We start from the raw sequence: 23382 nt of genomic DNA, 5'->3' as shown, positions 1-23382 counted from the left end.
CTCCTGCTCACTAACTGTATCCACAGCGCACGGAATTGTTGCAGAACTCAGAGTCAGAGAGACCACGGAGTGAAGGAAAAAGAGATTCTTTATTTAACGCGCGGGCTTAAGGCTGGAATCACTTCCAAAGAGCCAGAAGCCCCGATTTACATTAGCACATTGGTTTTATAGACACTGTGACACATATGAAACGGCTCCTCCTCCTCCTCTCGCATGGGGTTGCAGTCCTCAACATTTCTTTTCCTAGCACCATTGTTTATAATACAAGAAATGGGTTATAGGGTAGCCATGACAAGCAGAGAACATAAGAGAACAGCAGAGAACAAGATATACATTTCTATGACCTTAGCCTTTGTTGACAAGATAAGAAATTCCTGTGTCTCGTCAGCTTACAAACATATATTTCAGAGACAAAGAGCTCAGCAAGAACATGAAGCATGAGGCTACTTAGTCTGACCCCCGATACGGCTGCTACAGAATAACACTCCTAATCCGATCGATTTTATCTGCAAAGTGCCTTACCAAGGCCTCACGGGAGGCCTTAAAATGCTCCAGCGGTTCCGGACTACTTGGAACAGCCTTCTGGGACAGCACTCGGTGGACGCGATAGAGGCAGCATAATATTCCTTGTTTGCTGCCTTCACCGCCACGTGATCGGCTGAAGATACAGCTCTAGCCCGTGTCTGATCGTCTTTGGAGCGAGACTTCCGCCACCGGCGCTCTAGCCATCTCACCTCCTGTTTCAGGGCTCATAACGGCGGATTGAACCATGGTGCAGTCCGAGCCCTGTTCGGGGAGAGAGGGCATTTCGGAGCCACCCGATCTAACGCCCCAGTGATTGCGGTGTTCCAGCCACCCACCAGGGTCTCGACCGAGTGGCTGTTGGCGTGCCCCAGAGAATCCCCAAGCGTGGTCAGGAATCCACTCGGATCCATAAGACGCCTGGGGCGGACCATTTTAATGGGTCCTCCACCCCTGCGGAGGGGTTGTGGGGCCGAGAAGTCCAACGTCACCAGATAGTGATCTGACCGGGACAAGGTGGGGGGATATACCCCCGACTTTTGGAACACTCCCCAGTTCTCCAGAAACAAACACAAGGTCTAGCACATGACCGGCTACATGGGTGGGCCCAGTTAGAATATGGTGCAGCACCCGGGAAGCCATGGTCTCCATGAAGTCCCAAGGTGCCCCCGTGAGGACGGCCTCTGAATGTATGTTGAAGCCCCCCAACACCAGTAAGTTAGCAGACTGCACACACACACCAGAGACCACCTCAAGCACCTTGGCCAGGGAGTCAGTCGCACAGCAGGGTGGGTGGTGCACAAGCAGAATCCCCGGAGTGTCCTTCGGGCCCAACTTCCAGTACATGCACTCAGCAACCTTGGTCTCCCAGAGAGGGGGTCTGGTGAAGACCAAGGACTCCCGGTAGATAGCAGCCACTCCCCCTCCCCGATCCCCAGCCCTCGGCTGCTGTGCGCACGAAAACCTGGCTGGGCACATGGCCGCCAGAGTTGGAGCAGCGGCCTCAGCCAGCCAGGTCTCCGTAATGCATGCCAGGTCCGCACCCTCATCCTGGATCATGTCATGGATGAGGGATGTTTTCTGGGTAACAGACCTGGCATTGCAGAGCAGCAGATGAAGGCCAGAAGGTGGAGTCACGCCTCCCCAGCCATCCTTTGGCTCTGGGCAGGCCCAGAACAGGGGACAGGTATTACGCATCTCTCCCTATTTCCCCATGGCCTGCCCCTCATGCTCCGCCAGCACCTGCCACCCAGCCTCTGTATAGTCTGGCCCCCAACACTCCCCCCGCTGCCTCCATCAGGTAGACACATGCCCCCTCGCTCCTGCCCATCAGGCGGGCTGCCCACCCCTAAAAACACAACACTCCCCCCTAAAAACACAACACTCCCCCCCAAAACCCACCCCCCACCAACAGTTAAACAAAAATCAACAAAATACAACCCAGATACTGGCACTCCCAAGCCACCTCAGCCAGCCAGCTTATATGGTCCATCCCTCCAGGAGGAACAGGTGGCAACAGTCAGCAGCAGCTGGCCCAGTTCCTGGGGGCCTGGTCCTGCAGGGAGTGGCGGTCTGCCAGGCACAAGCCCACAGGAAGAGTGGCGGCGGTGGCCGCAGCAGCAAGCATTCCCTCTTCCCGGATGGTTGTAGTAAAAATGTAACCTAAAAGCCATTGTATGTGTCTTAAGCAGCACGTAGTATTGTAAGAGCTGCGCATGCCTGGAATGAGCAGACAGTAACCCTAAGATAAGGTCGCTAAGCAAACCGCTGGCTACCAATCAAAAGTAACACGCTGGCTGAGGAATGCAAGCTAAGTGATAAAACTGTAGCGCGGGGGTCGCCCAGGGTCGACTCTGCTTTTGAGCGTGAGCTCCTCTGTCGAACTGTTTGCAAACAATAAAATCGAGCTGGACCCAGCCTGAAGTTGACTCTCCTCTTTGGGGCAAATTGGACTAGCCTCCAGGGGGCGAAACTAGCATTTTGTGCAACAACCTGGCGAGCATTCAGGAGTCCCTTGGACCACCCTGGGGTCAAACGACAGAACCGGCGAAGGTGCCTGTGGGGCACGCCAGACCGCCTTTGAGGTCTGCCACGGCACCAGAGAACGGGGGTCGGGACACCCAGGAGGTTAAAGGCGTGGACTCCATTGATTGAGTCAACCAGGCTGAACGGGTCTGAAGAGACGGCACTAGGGTGCTGGGCACAGTAAGTATTTCCCTTCTGTCTTTCTGTTTGAGTTGCCTTTGGAGCGTCGGAGGTTTGTCAGGCTCCATGTATGGTTTCAAATAGAGGTAGGCACAATGGGGTCGGGTAGCTCCCGTTTAGAAAGCTCTGCCACTCCCTTGGGATGCATGCTAAAGAACTTTAGCAAAGTCAAAGATAATTATGGCACTAAGTTGTCAAAAGGCAAGCTGGTTACACTCTGTCAGTTGGAATGGCCGTCATTTGGAGTCAACTGGCCAGATATCGGCTCCTTTAATGAGGCCACAATTAGAAAAGTGGACGTTATTGTTGTAAATAATGGGCAATGGGATCAATTCGCCTATATTGATGGTTGGTTGAATTGGTGCGGAAAGAATCCCCCTTAGTTACAGAAGTGTAAATGTGTAAATATGTTACTGGCAAAGGACCACAGGGGCAAGAGACCCCGGGTGGTGTCTGAATCAAGTAGTGAGAGATAAATTTGCCTCAGGGAAGGTGAGGTTATCAGCATTTGGATAAGTGCCAACCAAAATCCACTGAAGGTGAGAAAAGGTTGAATATAAAGTTCAATATTGTAAAGTCATGATGGTATGCTCCGAGGTGAAGCCCAAAGCCCCTGTTCCCCCCGATTCAAGCCCCACGGAAGGAGCTTGAAGACTGGGAGACCCTGCCCAAGGTGCCCTGAGCTCCCCCCGGTCTGATTCGGTCTGTTAGGTTGGGAGGAGAGGTTGTTGGGGGAGGGAGGGAGGGAGGGGGCCCTCCAGAGACAGTTTGTCTGCCACCGTATCCACGTTTGTTAGAAGAAGCAAAAGCAGTTAAAAACTTGCAACTTCTGAAGAAAGAGATTTGTTTGACGACTTAAAGACTGTGGCAAAATCAAGAAACAAAGACAGAGCAAGTTCTTAAAATATCAGGGTCTGTGTGAGCTTCTCTCTGTCAGCCTGCTCAGAGCAGAGCCAAGGGGGACTTGCCTAACCCCCCTTCGCCGCGGCTGGTTTAGCCTTAGCAAGCAGAGAGGCTGGAAGGTGTCTGTGAGGACCTGACAAAAGAGTGAGATTTGCAAAAAACAAACAAACAAGAAAAGCATCACAGCTGGAAAGCTGAGCAGCACTGCTCTGTTCTTACCTGTGGAGGAATCTAGAAGAGGTGTAAGGTTACACCTTCCCCATTCGAACTGATGAAGAGACACAGAGCTTTTGTTAAAAACATCCCTTCTTTATGGCCCAAAGCCTTCTTTGTTAGAGGCACTCTGCACATGGACTGGAACTTTGGACAGTTAAAGACTTGCCAGAAAAAGTACTGTGAGGCTTGTTGTAGCCTTAAACTCCCGTTGTTGTAGATTGTGTGTTTGTTTGTCATCAGCTCAGTGTACAGTTTGATTTGTGATTTCAACACTCAGATAAAAAGATACATTTGACTGAAAGAACTGGGTATATTTAGCCTTGAGAAGAGAAGACTGAGAGGAGATCTGATAGCACTCTTCAGGTACTTGAAAGGTTGTCCCAGAGAGGAAGGCCAGGATCTCTTCTCGATCATCCCAGAGTGCAGGACACGGAATAATAGGCTCAAGTGACAGGAAGCTGGATTCCGGCTGAACATCAGGAGAAACGTCCTAACTGTTAGAGCAATATGACAATGGAACCCATTACCTAGGGAGGCGGTGGGCTCTCCCACACTGGAGGCGTTCAAGACGAGGCTGGACAGCCATCTGCCAGGGATGCTCTGATTTGGATTCCTGCAGTGAGCAGGGGGTTGGACCCGATGGCCTTGTAGGCCCCTTCCAACCCTACTATTCTATGATTCTATGATTTCCATGGCTTTGATTTCATTTACCCTAATGAAGCATACAGATACAAATTTCTAGAGATTCACAGACTACAAAGGAAACAGCCTTCAAAAAGTTCAAAGAGAAACTACGAAAGTTAGTTTCCCTTTAAAAAGTGGGGCAGCAAATTCTCTTAACTTAAGAGGTGAGAGGGAAAGAGTCCCCCACTCTCCCGTGATACTTCTAAGCCCAGCTGTGTTTCTGAAGCCTAAGAAAGTTCCTGCCCCATGTGTTCCAGCTGTTTCTCAGAATCTGAACTGTTCTGACGTTCCATTTGCTCAGAGGCAAACCTGACACTCTGCCAAAACTCATGCAGTGTGGAGTTGCCGATGCAAAAATGGTGGCTTGGAACTCTTTGCATGTATGAGAACGCCCTTCCCTTAATTTTGATGGGCCCTGACCATGCAGTCAGAGGAGCAGTATAATGGTTAGATCTGCTCCACCATGCCCTACGATACAAAACAAATGCTTTCCAGTCATGGTGTTAGATTTTAATGATATGAAAAAGGTATAAAAGAAGGCAGAAGAAAGTAGCAGACAAAAAGGCTTAAAAAAGAAAGAGAGCTTATCCCAAATGTGTGTCGTTGAGATTAGTAAGAAGATCTAAGCAAGCGAGTCTCTGTCGAAGCAATGGCAAACAGCCTAACTTGCAGAGAAAACAAAGAGTTAAAACTGGTGCATGGCACAGAGAATTTGAAACATTATCTGCGGAACAGGCAAGCCAAAAGATAAGTGTGCCTGTTACAAGAGGGAGGCTATAGTAGCCATAAAAAGGGGCGAAGCCCCCGTATGAGGCTTTAACAAAAATATTACCCACTAGAAGTGGACAATTAAAATAAAAAAGGCTTTTCTTAAATTGAAGCAAGCCTTAATATCACCGCCTGCTTTAGCCTTATCAGACCCCAGATCATGAAGTTTTTAGAGTTATGGTGCACATGAGAGCACATAAAAAGAGTGCCATTCTTGAAAAAAGGAAAAGGCAATGCTGGCAGCCACCATGGGCGGAGATATAAACCGCGGCTGGAGAGCTCAGAAGAGACCAGAGAGAGGGAGGGAGGGGGGGGCAGAAAAGGAGAGGGCCGACCGGGGCTCAATAAATGTGCGTATTGTCAAGAGAAGAGACACTAAAAAAGATTTTCCAGAGTTGAAAGAGAAAAGAAACTCACCCTGAAGGCTGCCAAACGCGGGCAGGATCCTCCGGGGCTGGGGGGAAGTCTAGCTGAAGGGCCACCACCCTACGAACAAATGCTCGGGAGAATCCCAAGGTAAAAGTAAGGGTTGGTGGCAGAGACTGTGAGGCCCTAGTAGATACTGGAGCCACATTTTCTATGATCCCTGTGAAGCCCCCCCGGCGAGAGAAAGTGGAAAGCATGTAACTGTAAAAGGAATTAAAGGAAAAAAAAAACTAAATTGCCCCTGTGTAAGCCCCTCCTCACGAAGACTGGAAATAACATACTGGAACATGCCTTTGTAGTTTCATCTGCACACCTGGTTGCCCTCTTGGAGTGGGACTTGTTAACAAAACTGCAAGCTAAAATCTTCTTCTGTGATGATCAGATTGTAGTACAGCTGCCAATAATGCAGGGCTCAAATTATCAGATGGCCCTTCAAGCAGTCCAGATTGTGTCAGAGGCCAAAGGGCCTGAGATTTTAGAGAATGCTGATCCATGTGTGTGGGCAGACAGAACCCCTGCCCGAGCAAATGCATAACACCAGTTAAAATCTTCTTTTAAAAAGGGAGATCCCTGTGTGCGTGAGGCAGTATCCTCTGAAGAAAGCCACCTGTGCAGGCTTGAAGCCGCTCACTGAGAAGTTCAAAAGTTATGGTTAGCTAATAAAGGGATCGTCCCCCTTTAGCACCCCGATTTTGGGTGCGCCCGAGGCAGATAGCACCTCCTTCAGGTTGGACCAAGACCTGAGAACAGTGGCTGACTGCCCTTTGTGCCACAAAAACAATTCAAAAATGTTTGAGCCCCCAGCTCAAATGAGAAGTCGCCCATGCGCTTACTATCTTTTTCAGAGATTTCAAATTGACTTTTCAGAGTTGCCCCGGACTCATGGCTATCAGTACCTGCTAGTAATGATAAAAGCAATTGACTGCACCGCACAGACAGTAGCCAAGATCCTGTTAAAAAGTAATCCCTAAGCTCTTGTTACCTAAAGAGAGTGAATCAAATCAGGGGCCCCATTTTGTTGGACAAGTGACGCAAATAGTGGCCCAGGCATAACAAATTAACTAGAAGCTACACCCCCCTTGGAAACCTCAATCCACAAGCCAAGTTGAGAAGATGAACTGCACCTTAAAGACAATGCTCACTAGAATTTGTTTAAAGATTAAGTTGAAAGGCCACAGGCCTTGCCGATCACCTTGACTCGAGTATGGTGCGCCCCCAAGGGAAGTATTAAATTGACACCTTTTAAACGTTCCATAAGCGCCCACCTCGGATATTACCTATGGCTGATAGCTTAAATGTGAATTTAAAAGTAAAAGTTTTAAGATTCAAGGTTATGTTACTGCTTTGCAGTCTGTTTTGTTTTCACAGGTTTGCGACACCGCACCAATCCTGGCCTTTAGATGCTCCAGTGCATAATCTCAATCCCAGCGATTGGGTGCTAATCCAGTCCTAGAAAGATGAACCACCTACCAAGGAGCAGAAGGGTCTGTTTCAGATCCTACTCACCACTCCCATTGCTATAAAAGTTGCCAAAGGGAAGAAGTGGATTCATCACACTGAATAAAGGCATCACCTGCACCAGAGAGGGTCACACCGGAAGCTGACCCACCTGAAGGTCACCGTTGGAATAATGAACCCCTGAAAGGACTCAAGTAGCTCTGCAGAAAGAGGGTGCTCTCGTCTCAAGGGTTCCTGACGAACGGAACAAAACTGAGTTCCAAAAATTCAAAAAAACTGTGTTTTTGTTGTCAACAGTCTAGTAGCTAGAACAAAGGCGTCCCAGGCCTCACTTGCTGTTTAGAGAAAACCGTCAATGCCACAGCGATAATAGTTTGTGCCTTTAAATGCGCAGTCCACCGCTGGACCAAAGAGAGTACAAATTTGAGAAAAGCCTTTTGAGGGGGGAATTGTAGTAAAAATGTAACCTAAAAGCCATTGTATGTGTCTTAAGCAGCACGTAGTACTGTAAGAGCTGCGCATGCCTGGAATGAGCAGACAGTAACCCTCAGATAAGGTTGCCAAGCAAACCGCTGGCAACCAATCAAAAGTAACACGCTGGCTGAGGAATGCAAGCTAAGTGATAAAACTGTAGCGCGGAGGTTGCCCAGGGTCGACTCTGCTTTGAGCGTGAGCTCCTTTCTCGAACTGTTTGCAAACAATAAAATCGAGTTGGACCCAGCCTGAAGTCGACTCTCCTCTTTGGGGCAAATTGGACCAGCCTCCAGGGGGCGAAACTAGCATTTTGTGCAACATGGTGGCTCTCCTACAGGTACCAGCTCTCCAGTAGTCTGGCTTTTCTTGGCAAAAAAATTGTGTTTTGCCTGTGTGCAGAATTTTAATCTTTAGTGCAGAAGGTGGCACCACTCTTCCTTCTGTACAGCTCACAGCCTGTTAGCCTACAGGCCATATGAAGTAACAAAGCTGCCTTCTGCTGAGTCTGATTTAGCGCAGTATCCTGGCTGGCAGCAGCTGTCCAGGGCTTTCAGTCAGGGGGTCTTTCCCAGTGCTCACTGGAGAACTTGGGAATTGAACCCAGGACCTCCCTCATGCAAGGTGGGGTGAACTACAGACTTTCCTCAAAGGGCTGGGGTGGGGGGAGACCGCAGTTTGTGCAGACCGCAGTTGTGGAGTCAGAATAGCGGCTCTCAGAGTTGATAACCTTTAAAGAAACCCTGGGCCTGCACATGAAACCTGCTTGCTTCTTCCCCTGGCCCCAATTCAGGAGCTGGAGCTGCAAGCCAAGAAGCCAAAGGTGGAAAGCTGGGAGAGGAGCATGGGCAGCTGACCCACAAGGCGAAACTGTTGGGACTGGTCACCACCAAGAGGAAGCCAGCAAATGGAGCAGGAAGCTGGGATGTGCCCTTTGGCCCAGGTGATGGAAGCAGGTTGTGGGGAGAGAAGGGGAAGAGAGAAAGAGACATTGGAATAGCCGACACGTGCAGCTTTGTAACAGCTTAAAAGCATGTGCCACCTTGCAGGTCTCAGCTTAAGGTGGCTCTCAGGCCTGAAAAAGTTCAAGATGCAACCTAGGGGTTGCATAAATCAGAAGCTGTCATGTACTGTCAGACTACTTATCTGTCTAGCCCAGGATTCTCTGTTTTGACAGGCACCAACTTTCCACAGTCTCAGGCATGTTGCACAAAATGCTAGTGTCGCCCCCTGGAGGCTAGTCCAATTTGCCCCGAAGAGGAGAGTCAACTGCAGGCTGGGTCCAACTCGATTTTATTGTTTGCAAACAGTTCGACAGAGGAGCTCACGCTCAAAGCAGAGTCGACCCTGGGCGACCTCCGCGCTACAGTTTTATCACTTAGCTTGCATTCCTCAGCCAGCGTGTCACTTTTTTACTGGTTACTGCAAGCTGGCCTAGCTACCTTATCTTAGGGTTACTGCTCACTCATTCCAGGCATGCGCAGCTCTCAAAGTGCTACGTGTTATTCAAGGCACACACAATGGCGTCAGGTTACATTTTTACCACACCTCGAGTAACGGATCTCATACTTGAGAAGGAAACATTCCAGGAGCAGCCAGGAACTGGGGATTTCCATTCCAAATGCAGTTTCTTCCTCTCCCCTGGGATTGAGGGGACCTTCAGATTTTTTGGGGGGTCAGGCTTGACTAAAAAAAAAAAAAAGCCACAGCAGAGAGGAGAAAATCATACAAAAACATGACCAAGCGACTGAGAAGGATTTGACCGTGGGCAAGAGGTAAGGAATACTCAGATAGGATGGGGGAAACTGGCATAAGTCAGTTTTCTAAATACACACAAAAGCTACTAGCCTGCAAACAATTATTTACTAGCCTGCTAAGAGGAGGGGATGTCCTTTCCTCTGCAGCCAGCATGGAAATGCAGGTTACTAGCCTCTTAACAGGCTAGCAACAACAAGACAAAAAGTGCCATCTATCAAGCTATCTAGTGGAGAAGGAATGGAGAGATTCCTCTCTTCACTGCTGGGCTGCTTGGTTTCCACAGCTAGCATGGAAACCAAATGGTCTGGCAGGAGAGGAACAGAGAGACCTGTCCCTTTACCACAAGCTCACTCACCGGCACAGAATTCTTGGTCGCCTATGGCAACTGGTGTACATGCCTGCTTGGGACAAATTTCCTTTAGAAGTGGTGAAATTGCACTTCATTTCAACTTGAATTTTGATCTACACAGAGAGACTAGCAAGTTTTAAAGACGAGTAAATTTATTGTGGTGGACTTGAACAAAAAAGTGCCTGCTGTGGTAAATAGGTTAGTCTTCAAGATGCCACAGGACTCTACAGCAGGCGTCTATTATAGAATCATAGAATCATAGAATAGTAGGGTTGGAAGGGGCCTACAAGGCCATCGAGTCCAACCCCCTGCTCAATGCAGGAATCCAAGTCAGAGCATCCCCGACAGATGGCTGTCCAGCCTCATCTTGATGCCTCCAGTGTGGGAGAGCCCACCACCTCCCCAGGTAATTGGTTCCATTGTCATATTGCTCTGACAGTCAGGAAGTTTTTCCTGATGTTCAGCCGGAATCTGGCTTCCTGTAACTTGAGCCCATTATTCCGTGTCCTGCACTCTGGGAGGATCGAGAAGAGATCCTGGCCTTCCTCTCTGGGACAGCCTTTCAAGTACTTGAAGAGTGCTATCATACCTCCCCTCAGTCTTCTCTTCTCAAGGCTAAACATGCCCAGTTCTTTCAGTCTCTCTTCATAGGGCTTTGTTTCCAGTCCCCTGATCATCTTTGTTGCCCTCCTTTGAACCCTCTCCAGCTTGTCTGCATCCTTCTTAAAGTGTGGTGCCCAGAACTGGACACAGTACTCCAGATGAGGCCTAACCAGTGCTGAGTAGAGGGGAACTAGTACTTCCCGGGATTTGGAAGCGGTGCTTCTATTAATGCAGCCCAAAATAGCATTTGCCTTTTTTGCAGCCACATCACATTGTTGGCTCATATTCAGCTTGTGATCGACGACAATTCCAAGATCCTTCTCGCTCGTAGTGTGGTTGAGCCACGTATCCCCCATCTTGTAACTGTGCATTTGGTTTCTTTTTCCTAGGTGCAGAACTTGGCATTTGTCCCTATTAAATGCCATTCTGTTGTTTTCTGCCCAGCACTCCAGTCTATCAAGATCACTTTGAATTTTGTTTCTGTCTTCCAAAGTATTAGCTATCCCTCCCAATTTTGTGTCATCTGCAAATTTGATCAGCATTCCCTGCACCTCCTCCTCCAAGTCATTAATAAAAATGTTGAAGAGCACTGGGCCCAGGACTGAGCCCTGCGGTACCCCGCTCGTTACCTCTCCCCAGCTTGAGAAGGTCCCATTGATAAGCACTCTTTGAGTCCGATTCTGTAGCCAACTGTGGATCCACATGATCGTTGTTTCATCTAGCCCACTTCGAGCAAGTTTGCTCATCAGGATATCATGGGGCACTTTGTCGAAAGCTTTGCTGAAGTCGAGGTATATGATGTCTACAGCATTCCCACGGTCTACAAGGGAGGTGACTTGATCAAAAAATGAGATCAGATTTGTCTGGCAGGACTTGTTTTTGACAAATCCATGTTGGCTTCGAGTAATCACGGCATTGTTGTCAAGGTGCTTCCAGATGGATTGCTTTATGATCTGCTCCAGAATTTTCCCAGGGATTGATGTCAGACTGACTGGTCTGTAGTTCCCAGGTTCCTCCTTTTTACCCTTTTTGAAGATAGGGACAACGTTAGCCCTCCTCCAGTCATCTGGCACTTCCCCGGTCCTCCATGATTTCTCAAAGAGAATAGACAGCGGTTCTGAGAGTTCTTCTGCCAGTTCCTTTATTACTCTAGGATGCAGTTCATCTGGCCCTGGAGATTTGAACTCATTCAAAGTAATGAGGTGTTCCTTGACCATATGCCTGTCGATCTCAAGCTGCAATCCTGCCCCTTCAGCCTGTACTTCGCCTTTGCCAGGGGGGTCATAGACCCTCTTTTGGGAGAAGACTGAGCCAAAGTAGGAATTGAGCACCTCTGCCTTTTCTTTGTCCTCTGTTATCATTTTGCCATCCTTATTTAATAGCTGAACAACCATTTCTTTCCTCTGCCTTTTACTATGCACGTAGCTGAAGAAAGCCTTTTTGTTGTTTTTAGCATCCCTCGCTAACCTCACCTCGTTCTCCGCTTTAGCCTTCCTGACGCCATCCCTGCAATTCTGTGCTACCTGCCTGTACTCTTCCTTTGTTACTTGGCCTTCTTTCCACTTCTTATATGTGTCCTTTTTTGTTTTCAGGTCATCCCTAAGCTTTTTGTGAAGCCACATTGGCTTCTTCTGTTGTCTTCCACCTTTTCTTCTTGTTGGAATTGTTTGTGATTGTGCCTTGAGAATTTCCTTTTTTAAAAGTTCCCACCCATCTTGGACTCCTTTTCTCGCTAGCATTGTTTGCCATGGGACCTTACTGATCATTGTTCTGAGTTTATTAAAATCAGCTTTCCTAAAATCCAGGGTACGCGTTTGAGTACACTCGGCTTTTGCTTCCCTTAGAACCAAGAACTCAAGTACAACATGGTCGCTTTCCCCCAGAGTTCCTGTAACTGCTACTTGATCCACTAAGTCATCTCTGTTGGTTAGGATCAAGTCAAGGATAGCCGATCCTCTAGTTCCTTCCTCTACTTTCTGTAGGAGGAAGTTATCCGCCACACAAGTCAGGAATTTCCTGGAGGGGCCATGTTTTGCAGAATTTGTCTCCCAACAAATATCGGGGAAATTGAAGTCCCCCATTACTACTACATCATGCTTCCTTAAAACATTGGCTATTTGCTTTTCAAAAGTTTCATCCTTGGCTTCTCCTTGATTGGGTGGCCGGTAGTAGACTCCGACCACCAGGTTCCTTTTATTCTTTGCTCCATTTATTTCAACCCAGATGCTCTTGATGGGGCTACCAAGCTCCTCCTCCTGTATTTCTGTGCAGAGATATGTATTTTTCACATACAGTGCAACCCCGCCTCCCTTTCTGTTCCTCCTGTTCTTTTTGAACAAGTTATATCCTTCAACTGCTGTATTCCAGTCATGAGAGTCATCCCACCAAGTCTCAGTTATACCTATCAAGTCATAATTTCCCTCCTGTATTAAGAGTTCAAGTTCATTCTGTTTGTTTCCCATACTCTGGGCATTAGTATATAGACATCGAAGACCATGTGCTTCATAGTCTGGCTTTCTTCCTACATGTGTCTGAAGACTATTATTGGGCGCTATCAGCGCTGTTCTCTCCATTGCAGTGCATGCGCCTACGTCCATTGTTACCCCCAACATTACATCTCCCTTCCCCGTAGGATTCAGTTTAAAGCCCTCCTGATGAAGTTCTTCATGCTGTGTCCAAACACATTCTTCCCAGCCTTTGTGAGGTGCAACCCATCCCTAGCCAACAGCCCATCTTCCAGGAAGTATAGCCCGTGGTCCCAGAATCCAAATCTCTCTCGTCGGCACCACCTTCGTAGCCAGTCATTCACCCGGAGTATTTTTCGTTCCCTTTCTATCCCTCTTCTAACTACTGGAAGGATGGATGAGAAAACTATCTGGGCCCCAAAGTTCTTGAGTTTCCTTCCCAAAGCTTCAAAGTCTGACGTGATCTCTTCGTAGCTCCGCTTGGCGGTATCATTTGTTCCCACATGGATGAGAAGAAAGGGATACCTGTCAGTGGGCTTTATGAGTGCAGGCAACCTTTCAGTCACGTCTCTAATCTGTCCTCCCGGGAGACAACATACCTGGCGAGTCCACGGGTCTTCGCGACATACTTGGGTCTCGATCCCACGGAGCAAGGAGTCTCCCACTACTACCACTCTTCTCTTCTTCTTCTTGTAGGCCTGGGTTTCATCGCCTCTGTTTGACTGACCTTTAGCCTCTTGCTCACTCTCATGCAGGTTCCCCTGTGATTCTTCCTCTGCAGGCTGTCCTCCAGTCTCATCTGCAAGTACCTGGAATCGGTTCCACAGCTCCACCGCTTCCACTGGTGCAGAGTGGCGTCTAGTTCTTCTTCTCCTAACTGTCACCGTTTTCCAAGGAGTATCCTCTACTCCATTTTTCTTCTCCTCAGCATTTCCCACTTCTGCCTCATCTTGCTGTTGCTCTTCAAGCTTCTGGTCTGCCCCTTGCTGCTGTAGTTCCCCCATTCTGTCCAAGAACTCTTCGTGTTCTCTTATTCCCCGGAGGGTTGACAGTCGCCGCTCCAGTCCACTTACTTTTTCCTCCAGCAGCGTGATCAACTTGCACTTGTTGCAGGTGTAGGCCATGTTGTTCTCAGGCAAGAAAACAAACATTGCACACACCTTGCAGGTCACCACCACTGGAGAGTCTTGTCCTTCCATAGCCCCTTTTCCCTTTTTGTGTCTAGCTTTGTGATTGTTCTAGACTAGCCTGTGCCTGCTCCTCTACTCAGTAGAGGTTAAAAGCAGAGTCCCACTGGTGTGAGTGTGTGTGTTACAAGACAAATAAATGGAAAAAAGTTAGTTAAAATAAAAAATAAAAATAATTAAAAAAAATGTTAGGGGCCTCCCCCTTGACCTCCCCTGCCGAACTCCCCTGGCCAACTCCTGTTTGCTCCCCCTGTCCACTCGCTCTGGTCGCTCGCTCTCTGGGAGCTTGCCTGCTTCTGTAGTCCCTGGACCAGCTGGAGCAGCTTGCTCTGCTCTGCTCTGCTCAGCTGGGAGGCGGGAAACAGACTGAAGCTTCCCGCCCAGTCAGCTGCTGGGAGTACTCAGGCCACACCCCTCCAATTCAGTTGGAGCTCTCAGAAGCACCTGGTGAGCTCACAGCCACTCAGAAGGATAAAGGGCAGCCCCCTGGGCTTCCTGCAGCCCACTTACCTCTTAGCCTCTGTCTCCTTTGTCTCCTTTGTCTCTTCAACCACTGCAACTCCCCTGGCCAACTCCTGTTTGCTCCCCCTGTCCGCTCGCTCTGTTCGCTCGCTCTCTGGGAGCTTGCCTGCTTCTGTAGTCCCTGGACCAGCTGGAGCAGCTTGCTCTGCTCTGCTCTGCTCAGCTGGGAGGCGGGAAACAATGCTAGGATGATCATGTTATCAAATGACACCAGGTTTATAAGTACCTGCCAATTGAGGATAACACTGTGTGCATCTGAGGAGGAACTTAGGAACTACTGATTGGCATAATCCATTTGTTAGCCTTTAAAATGCCATATAAGTTCTTTGTTATCTTTCTGGGGGTGGGGGGTAACATGGCTACACCCCTATCCTCAAAAATTCTTACATTATTTGGGAGGGTCAGCCCAGGCCAATGTATCTCCACTATTTCTCAGGCAGCATTCCCCAACCTGGCATGCTTGAGATGTGTTGACATACAACTCCCATCACCCCAACCAATGTGTCTCTGCTGGCTGGGGGTAAGGGAGGTTGTAGTCCAGCACATCTGGAGGTTGCCAGGCTGGGGAACGCTGTTCGAAAGTATCAAAATAGCCGTTTGTCCCAGCAAACTGGTCATGGAACCTGACTATTCTGCCTCTGCTAGAGGACAGCCCATTTGTGAACCAAACAACAAAAATAAATCCATTTGCTTCCATCAGGAAGACTGGGGAAATCCAGGGGTGGCGGGGGGGGGGGATTTTGTGAGGACTCACAGATCTGGTCCACGAAGATGGAGAAGAGGCTGGTTGCCAGCCCCAGAGGGTTCACTGTGGTCACGTTCAGAATGTAAGGATTGATAGAGAACATCTCCATGTTGGCAATGGAACAGCTGCTGGCACCTGTGAAGGGTTGGACGCACACAAAGATCTCTCCTTCCATGCCATGCCTGTTTCACAAAGAGGTGCATGGTTAGTGTAGTGTTCCCTGTCTGCTAAGGGAACTAGTTGAGCACCTGAAGCACCCACTGCCAACTTTGGTAGGTGCGCCAACTACACCTGTTCCTGGATAACGATAGCCTAGCCACTGTGATCTGGTGATGAATGAAATTGTCTTTTCCTTTGGTCATTGCCTTTCCTTTTGTCTCAAGCTGTCACAACCTCACAATTTCATGTGCCAGATGTGGAGCTACCCTTGCACCTGATTCGGAAGCTGCTGCTAGTGGAGAATGCAGCAGTTAGGATGCTCAGTGGAACTCTGCAATCAATTCAAGTGACTTGATTTCTGTGAATCTGATTTGCAGATTCCACAGTGGACCGGCTTCTTCAGAGTCATGTGGACTCGTGGACCTTTTTTTTTTTTTAACTTTTGAGGGGGATTTGTGAGAATCTCCACTTTCCAATGCACGTTGGTGCAAGTGTGAATTAGTGCTAATGCACATTAGCGCAAATGTGAAATAATGCTAATGCACATTAGCACAAGTGGAAGGAAATTCTCATATATCCATAAACAAAATCCAGTTCCATCAATGAGTGGATGATGGAACAAAAGGCTCCTGACAATCCATGGAACACAGACAGAACAGATTTAACAACTGTTAAAAGAGCTGCACTGGCTGCCTGTTCGCTACCAAGCCATGTTCAAGGTTTTGTTGCTGTCCCTAAACAACTCGGGACAGGGTACCTAGCAAACTGTCTTCCCCTTTATACGCCAAATCTTCTAAAGAAGGCTTCTTGGTCATCCCACGAGCAACAGTGTGTCATCAGGTAACAGCACATGAATGGGCCTTCTTGGTAGTGGCACCTACTCTCTGGAACGCCCATGTATTGTTTGAGAGGCAGGAAGTGTGTTGAGCTTGAAGGACTTCTTAAAGACATATTTAAAAGCCGCCTTTTGGGCCAAGGAAGGGGATAAAATCATGCCTTGAATGAATGAATGAATGAATGGAGGGCAGAGTCTCACAATGAGCAGGGCCAGTGCTAAATAAAGTACAGCTAAAGAGGGGGGATAGGGCTAAATGTCCATCAAGACACTTTCTCCATACACTCCTGCTTTTTATCTGTACATGGAGAAGAGGTGACCAAGTGCTCCTCGGTTCCCAAATTCCAGGTGCAATTGATGGCTGGGTAGCTGGCAGAGTGGCGCTGGATTGAAGGTTTCTCAGCTGTCCATCCACAGACCTGGACAACAGACTGAACAGGTAGGTGCACAGATCACCTGGTCACAGACTTCCACACTATGGTGAGATGTACTGTATTTCTATTTAATTTATCATTATAATTTCTAAACTGGCACCTATTCCTACAAATTAGCTTATGCAAATTGCACCCAAACCACTGTCCTCTTTTGCCCTCTTGTTCTGGTAATGCACATCCTCCTTTTTATGATTCATAAGCGGCCACACTTAGTTGAAAGGCTGTCCTGTCCAAGTCCGGTTTAAAAATGTAGCGAGTTTGATTTTGGAAGAACTGGCGAGAAGTCAGGTTTGAACTTACACAGTGTCCTGTATGTTTTCTGAATGTATAGACGTGTTTGGCCTAACCAGCAGCTTTATAGTTAATTAAGACCTCTCACACAAGCTGGTAATTTTAATTTACAGCTTCACCTTGAAGCTGTTTGGGCCAGCTGGATGATGTCATCCTGGGAGAGAGATAAGTTTCACTTCCCATGGGAAGGAAAGACCCCCTGAGCTGACAGAGAGAAACCTATAAAATCCAGCAGGACAGTTTTGCTCTTTGGTCTTGCTCCAAGGGGGAATATGTACAGCAGCAGCCTGGAGAAATTTATGGCCTTAGGAATGACTTCTAGTTTTCTTGGGGACCCAGACAGACACCCACCCGGCTGCGACAGCTTCATTGACTGATGAGAGGTGTGAGCTTTCTTTCCTTATTTCTTTCTGCATCCACTTTTTATCAATAAACTGTCATCCATTTAGCGCAAGTGGCTTCGTTTCATCTTGGTAATCCAAAAGAATCTACTTTGTTTGGGACTTGGTGGAATCAGCACCCCAGATCAATACAAAAGATAAAGAACCATCAGGTAGCACCTGAACAGCAAACTAAACAGGCACAGAGATTGCCCAGTCACATTTCCTCCCCTCTATATAAATTATTGGAATTATTTCTAAAGTTGCGTCTGTACATACATAAATTAGCCTGTGCACATTTTTGTCCTCTTTTTCTGTAGGTGTATTTCTTCTTTGGGGGGAGGAGCACCATGTACATGGGCACCCTTGAAACCTGTGGCTTGTGGTGCCCATGGCACCTTCTGCCTAAAACTTCCCTGCAGCCAGAGATGAGCACTTTCAAACTGCAGCACCAACTGGATCCGCACTTTCAAAAGGTGACTATGTGCGTGGTCCAAAATTTTCCCCGGAGCAGCAGGGAGGAAAAAACACAAACCAAAAAAGCTTGATCAAATTTGGCAACACTGACAGAATCTTTATTTACTGTGTATGTGCCACTTTTTCAAGCAGTCAAAAGCAGCTGACAAGACCAGTAGGGCAATTTTAAAGCCACACAAGAGGGCAGAATCAGAAGGCTGGAAGAATTGTACATATTTGAAAACGTCCTTCCTCGCTGAGAGGCCAGCGCTGGAAGCAGCAGCTCGACCGCTGGCAGATTCAAAGCTCAAAAGCTGGGAAGGTTCTGGGGAAAGGGATCCAAGCCTCACCACCACCTCCCCAGCCAGTTACAGGGTGGGGTAGCTGGCTTGATTAGCCACACTGCAGTGACTGTCAGTGCCTTTCACCAATCGCATGTAACCTCCTTCGCTCCAGTTCTCAGGCGAGCTGTAGAAGAGATGAACAGAGAGAGAGAAAGAGTAGCTATATGAACTTCGGTGTGGGGGGCGCTGTGGGAGCAAAGGGTTGTAGATCAGTGGTAGAGAAGCACCTGTTTTGCAAACAGAAGGTCCCAGGTCCAATCTCCAAGTCTGTTTGTTTTTTAATTGCTGCCAGTATGCAGCTAAGCCCAAACACATGTCACTGTTTACTCCCTCCTCCCTTGTTCTCCCCTGCGTTGAATTTTAGATCATAAGCAGAGACCTGTCCTCTTGTACTGTCTAAATTGCTGTGCTCACTGATAGTGTAACCACCACCAGTGTGGTGCAGTGGTTAGAGTGTTGGACTGGGACTCAGGAGACCTGGGTTCAAATCCCCATTTGGCCATGAAGCTCACTGGGTGACTTGGAGCCAGTCCCTAACTCTCAGCCTACCTGCCTCACAGGGCTCTTGTTGTGAGGATAAAATGGAGAGAAGGATCGTGTACGCTGACTTAGGCGCCTTGGAGGAAAAGGCAGGATAAGAACATCAGAAGAGCCCTGCTGGATCAGACCAGGGATTCATGTTGTCCAGCATTCTGTTCACACAGTGGCCAATCAGCTGTGCACAGGAAACTCACAAGCAGGGCATGAGTGCAACAAATAGAAATAATAAATAGATCATCCTCATTGGTTGCTTTCACTTTGATGCATTTTCTAATTCAGTTGTAAACTGCTTTTGATCAGTTTAATGGTAGGATATCAGTATTAAACTAAGCCATCGTCATGACTGGGATCAGGCCCAGGGCCAGCAAAGGAAAGTGCCCCTCCAAGAACCTCCTTGGAGGGCAATCCCAGGAGGTGATTTCCCACCCACCCTTCCACTTTACTAGGTGGCAGGGACATGCAAAAGCAGCAGAAAGGGCTGATGCAGGGTGGAAATTCTCCTTTCAGCTCTGAGTTGCTAGTAGGGGGGAAAAGTCTTGCCATCCAGGGCAGGATCAATGTCACTGCACCCAGTAAATGTGCCAGCCAGATGGGCAGGAGGGGGAGCAATTTGGGGAGATGGGCATCCAGCACGGAAAGAAGAGGTACAGGAATGCTCAGCTTTAGTGGCCACCATCTGCTTCTTTTTCCAGTGCTGGGCCCTTTAAAAATACATTTAAAATGTTTTGGTTTCCATGGGGCCTAGCATTTGTCCCACCATGCCAGATGACGGTGCCAGGTGGGGCTGGCATTTCACTTACAAAGGTCATGACATCTTCCCAACACCCCTGCCCCTCTTTGTCACCTCTTCTTGAGGATCCAATAATCCGTGTTCATCCCGTCCTCCTGGGATGTGCTGTAGCCAACCAGCAACGTGCATGGTTCACCAGATTGCTGCACAGGATGCTAGAAAAGATTCCTGGATGGAGAAGAAGGTTGGGGGCCAGAAAATGGAGAGCCCTGTGAGCTCACTTACACACCAGACACACACACACAACCTCCACTCTGAACTCCAGCCCACATGCCAAAGGAGGAGGAACACAAAAAGCAAATGGTCAGCCATGAGAAAAAGGCCAAACTCCACATTAGGGCAATACCTTTATAAAGCCAAATCAAGGTCACAAAATAGCATGCATGAATTCTGGAATTGCCCTAACATGGATTAAGGGAAAAAAGCTTGGCTTTCTGATGGGAAGTTTAAACATTTTATTGATTCCAGGGGAAAACCCTGATGACCTGGTGCCAGCTGGCATAGACCAGAAGTGCAGAACTTTAGTCCCAGAAGGCCATGTGTCCTTCTCCTGGCCCCACCCAATTTCTCCTGAGCACCCCTCACTTGGCAGTTTCATGGCTTTTGTGCAGTTTTTCCCCATTCTAAAAGGCTGAAATGCCTCTCCTAAGGCTTAAGTCACTGGTAGCAAGAGCTTTCAGCTAAACAGCTTTTCTACACAAGTCATTTATTGTGTGCTGGTCATTCCCTACTTGTGGTTGTTTACAGGTTCTTTAGATGACGACATGACCTTCCAGTTTGGCTTCTGTTGTTAAACAGCACTTCCAGCAAGTTTTTTAGAGCAGGAAAAATGCAGTGTTATTTGTGAAAGTGAAAGAAAACAGTTTCCAATTTGTGCTATTCTGCTATACCACAGTGCCACCTAGATGTTATGTAGCAGAAAAGGAAACACTCTGTGTCATCAATTCTGCAACAAAACAGAAAGTAGATATAGCAGATTAACAGCCTCGTGTAGAAAAGCTCAAAGTAGGCTGGTATTTTTTAAAAAATGTTTGCCCTGCCCCTTCTCCCTTTGGTCCTGCCCCATTTTTCCTTCAGCGCCACCTACTCCTGGAATGTGGGAGCTTCTCCAAAATGGAATTTGGCCCTTGGGCTGAAAGGGGTCCAAATGTTACCAAGCTAGATGGTCCAACTTGGTACATGCTGGCTACCCACAATTCAATTTTTAGGCACTGGCACATGTTTGGAGAGGCAGTGACTGCCAGGGTGGAAACTGAGCCGATAGAACCCCAGAGCAGTTCTGATTCTGAGGAGGATCAGCAATCCGTGGGAGAGGAGCCAGCTCATCCCTCACAGGCACAGCAGCTGGCAGAGATTCCTCCTGCCGGCATTCCTAGGAGAGAGAGTGACCCTGGCAGCAAGAGAGCGCTGGAGGGGGGCTTGCTGGACACTCGGCGCCAACACAGGGAGCGGCGACAGATGGAGGGTGTGGAAAGGAGGCATAGCGCCCGTTTGATGCGCAAGCAACGGCCGCCTCCTGTGGACCCAAGGGAAAGAGGGAGGATCTCTCCCTAGCCCATAAGTTCAGGGCCTTCAAGTGATTCTCCTTCAAACGGGGACCAACTGCCTACCCGGAGCATAGGCTACTCTGCTGTTCATTGCTTAGTCGCTAGTGATTAGCATCTGAGAGAGTCATTAAGTTGTAAAAGGATTAAAGCCTTGAAAAGAATCCTTTCATCTGTGCCTTGAGTTGGCTATTGGAGTGTACTGAAAGAGGCCACTAGGGCGCTCCTGACAGCTTGATCCCCAAAGTGACAGTATGTCCCTCTGGAGTCATATCCCCTCCAACAACAGTCCAGCACACAGATTTCTCAGGCCCATTCAGCGGTCGCCCATTCACATGGCCACAGAAATCAGCCCAACTATCATCACAGCTTGCTCCAGGGCTGCCTCACTCCTCTCTTGAAGCCTCACCACAGAAGTACAGTTGACCACTCAGTTCTGTAGGTTGTAACAACACCCAGGTTCCTCCTGCAGGGAAGTGGCAAGCGAGGGTTTCGTTTGGCGCTTGTTTTGGTGGCCCTTCATCATTTATTGTAAGGGTGGGACACTCCTGGCCTCTAGATGTGTTGGCTTACAACTCCCATGATCCCTTATGCTGGGTAGGGCTCATGGGAGTTGTAGGCCAAAGCAACCTGTTGTGAGCATAAAATGGTGGTGGCGGCAGCACCCAGTGGGAGGAAGAACCATTTATGCCCCTTTGATCTCCTTAGAGATGAAAGGTGGAATATAAACATAGTAACTCAAAACAAACAAGCAAGACCTTCAACAAAATGTTGCAGTGTGGAATTGCAGCGTGGAGGTCATTGTTCCAGCCACCCATGTCCTTCTCTACGATACTCCATTCTATTCCTCCCAACCCGGTTTTCTGTTTATTTCCCCCAACAGCCAGTCTGCATTCTATGGCCACTCGCTGGGCTATGGGGGAGTCCCCCATTTAGGGTTTTTTCTCCCTAAATATTATTTGTATTTCCACAAACCTTGGGATTCCCACCCCCCAAATCCTGCTGATTCCTCTTTCTTCTGTGTGGGTGGTGCTGTTTTGGCTACATAGACAATGGCACTCACAGCCAGAACATTGGAAATAAAAGGAACACTCATTTGAAAATGGTGATGCCAAAGACGCAAAGGCCTGTGCCCATTACGCAGTGGTGTGCCAGCATGACCCAAATACAGGACCATGCAGGATACACACACATGGACTTGTGCGTCTCTGTTACCTTCTCCCCTTCATAGGGGTAGTTATTAGGGCTGTGCACCACCTCATTACGAAGCCCCAATAATGAGGCAAAGTGGGCTGATTCAGAGGAGCCGCCTCGTCATACGAAGTGGATCAGAGCAGAACCAAGGCACCCTGAGGCGAAGCGCCTCCTCCACCTCGTATGTTTGGAGCTCTTCTTATGCCCGAACAGTCCAGACAGTCCAAAATGTTTCAACTTCTGAAAGCTCATGCGGAGGGGCAGAAGGAAGAGCAAGGGGGAAGGCGAGCGGATGAGGGACGCAGGAAGGCAAGCGGTGGCAGAGGGAAGAGTGTGCTTTGGCGAATGGGAACTCTCGGGCTGTACCTACACCAGCAGTCTCCAATCAGAGAGAGTGGTGGAGGAGGGGGGAATATACAGTTCAGCAAAAGGCTGCATTTGCTTATTTCACCAGCTGTTTCTTTGGGGGAGGGCTGGTGTTTTGGTTAGATGATCTGGCATGTGTGCAGTCCTTGTAGTTCCTCCTCCTTCTTTTCCTTCATTCTCAGTTGCTATCAGCCAGGCTTTCCTAGATTTCTAAAAGCAAAACAGCTACATTTGTCCTGGGATCAGTCCTTCACTCTGTGCACGAGCTGCCTCTTTGGGAGTGTTTGTTTTCTGCCTGAGCACCCATTGCACCTGCCTTCTATTTCTGTCATCCCCCGACTGTTTTGTTATGTGTATTCATCTCTCCTTTCAATATTTTTCCATACAAACATAGCTTATCTTCACTTGTTGCTACACCCCCACACTACACGAGGTGCTCGCTCACCTGGGGACTCCGCAAGGTTTCCTGTTAATTACACCCTCACAGCTTCTGGTTCCATTCTGTGTCCTTTTCGTCCTTCAACTCTGTGTTTTCTAGATTTTTATAAATCCAGTCTTATTTTGATTTTTAAAAACAAAAAATGACTTCTGGGCATGTTCCTCCTCCTCCCACCACCCCAAAGTAATATTCACCCATTTATTTTTTTCTTGCTGTCTAAATTCTTAAATAAAGGCATACTAGAGCAGCCTACGTTCTGAAGTGATCTTTGTTTCTTTTCTGTCTTGTTCCTCCCAAAACAGAAATTAAAGAAGGGTTTCCTTGGTTG

The sequence above is a fragment of the Heloderma suspectum genome, chromosome W (assembly GCF_057233095.1).
Source record: "Heloderma suspectum isolate Gila_16-S chromosome W, 16-S_ref, whole genome shotgun sequence".
Taxonomy (NCBI): Eukaryota; Metazoa; Chordata; class Lepidosauria; order Squamata; family Helodermatidae; genus Heloderma; species Heloderma suspectum.
The sequence above is the reverse complement of the archived record's forward strand: the minus strand, read 5'-3'. Positions refer to the sequence as shown.